Genomic DNA, 2,325 nt, shown 5'->3' on the forward strand with positions numbered 1-2,325 from the left:
TCTGTTATCTGATTATCTTTTCTTTTAATACATAATAATAATTAGCTTACATGTTTTCCAAGTCCTGTTTAGATTTCCTCATGTATGGTATTCTGAAATTTGCTTGCCTGAGCATGTGTTTGGTTTTGTTTTGTTAATTAATTCTGTCTAGGTATTGTTTGATCCTTATTTTTGTTAGTATGTGATTCGTTAGTTTTTGGTTAGTTTAATTCAGTCCGGTGTGGGTTTAATCAGTAAATGTCATGGGTTAATTCATTTAGTCATTAGGCTTAGATTAGTTGTTTGGTTATAGCTGATAGATTTTATTGAATGTTAGTAATTTCAGGGGGTCTCCAGGGGTATCTTGGGCACCCGAAATGGTTAGTTTGTTAAAGCTTGGTAATTCTAGATCTCGAGTAAGGGTAGTATAGGTATTGTATAAGTAGAAGAACACCCTAGGGCCTTCTAGAATAGGACTTTAGTGAAGATTTCAGCAAACTTAGGGCAGTAACTTGAGAAACAAGCTAAAAATTGAAGGCCTAGTGTGTGAAATCTTAAACTAAAAGAAGGAAAAAATGTGAGTGCCATCTAGAACATTCTACCCCATTTCTTGCCTATAAAAGGCAACCCCAATGCCTTCATTCACAAGTTTTTCAGCCTCCAATTTTCCCAAAAAAACATTTGATAGCTTCCATTAGCTCCAATCTGAATTTCAAATTCAAATTTCTCTAGATCTAGATCTTCAAAAAAAAACAAAAACCCAAAAACAGGAGAAAATAGCTGAAAACTCAAAAAAAAAATACTGTGCTATTAAGATTTCGGATTCAACTTCAAGTTGTAGGGTTGGATTTAGCATGAGTTAGCTTAAATTTGATTGCTGAAGTTTGTTAAAGAGTTCTGAAGTGATTTCAAGTAGAAACAGGGTCGTTTGGTCGATTTCTTTTGGGTCTGTTGGCTGGTACTTCATTGCTGGGATTTCAAAAATTTAAAGTGACTGTTGTGGTTGTTCTGAAGCTGTAAATTTGCTAGTTGACCCTGCCAACTGTTTGTTCTGCCGCTGATCCTCCTATCTTCCTGTTTAATTTCAATTGCCAGGTACATGCTTTCGAATTCACATGATGTAGCTTGAATTGAAGTTGGAATACACGTGTTCATCAGATCTGCAGTTGTTGAATACTTACTGTTGTTTGTAGTTAATTAGATGCGAGTGAATGTTAACTGTTTGACTTGTACTATCTGAACAATGTATACACGGACTGTATAATTGGACTCTAATACTAGCTTTGATCATAGACTATGTGAGATTGTGAATAGTAATGGATAGCTTCATAAGTTAGGATTATTGGATTGTTTAGTGTAGCCTAAGATTGCAGCACTTGAATCACAAAAGCATAAAAGATCACACTTCATCTGTAGGTAGTTAGTTCGCGTTCCTGTCTTTAAATCATTCGAGTTATATGATCATCCTGAAATGATCTTAAATATTGAATTAGCAAAAATGGAGTTTCCATAAGTATAGCCTTATTGGGTGTTAAAATTCAATCCTTAACCTTTGACTAAACAGTAAATTTCTCCCAGCTTTCGTACTAATTAATAGCTTAATAAACGGATTGGATATTGTATGTGATTTGAATGCTAATTGCCAAGATCAAGTGTCCATGTGTTATTAACTACATGTCATTTATCTACTCATTATTAGTAAGTACAGATTTAAAAGCTGAAAGGTTAATTAACAGGTGCTAAACCTGGAATAAATGACCAGGATATTAAATGCATATGCTTGTTTAAATGTGAAAGTGCTGCCTAGTGACAATGAGCCAATATCAGTTCGCCTATTTGAACCATGAAGGAAATGGGCCAGCATCGGCCCAACTAAATGCAATAGGTCCTGGGCAGTCTACTAAGTACAAGCTATTTTTGTGTTCTAAATTTTGGGCTTGCACCCTAGCCTAGCCCTTTGAACGGTCTCTGTTTGAGCAGACCTGGGCCAAATCTTTGAGGCTCAAATATGCTAGAAGTCAAGAAACCTTCAAAATTATATTAGGAATAGGGGAATTAATTTGTAATATAAATCTGGGCTTTTGAGTTAGGTGGCGAATTCGAATTAGGAGGTTCTCCCCTCTTGTTTGAATTCGGACTTGAATTCGAGATCCGGACTTTATAATGCAAATTAATTAGGCTCTTTAGAGACAAAAACAATAAATAGACAATCGTAGTTCGCTCTAAGATGGCCCTTAAATAATAAAATGAGGTGCACCACGCCAAATAAAAATGCATAAATTGCGTGGTCCTCTTTAATGGCTTTACTAAAATATTTTAGAAATTCTGGACGTGCCATTTGCGAAT

This window comes from Nicotiana attenuata, unplaced genomic scaffold, assembly GCF_001879085.1.
Source record: "Nicotiana attenuata strain UT unplaced genomic scaffold, NIATTr2, whole genome shotgun sequence".
Classification (NCBI taxonomy): domain Eukaryota; kingdom Viridiplantae; phylum Streptophyta; class Magnoliopsida; order Solanales; family Solanaceae; genus Nicotiana; species Nicotiana attenuata.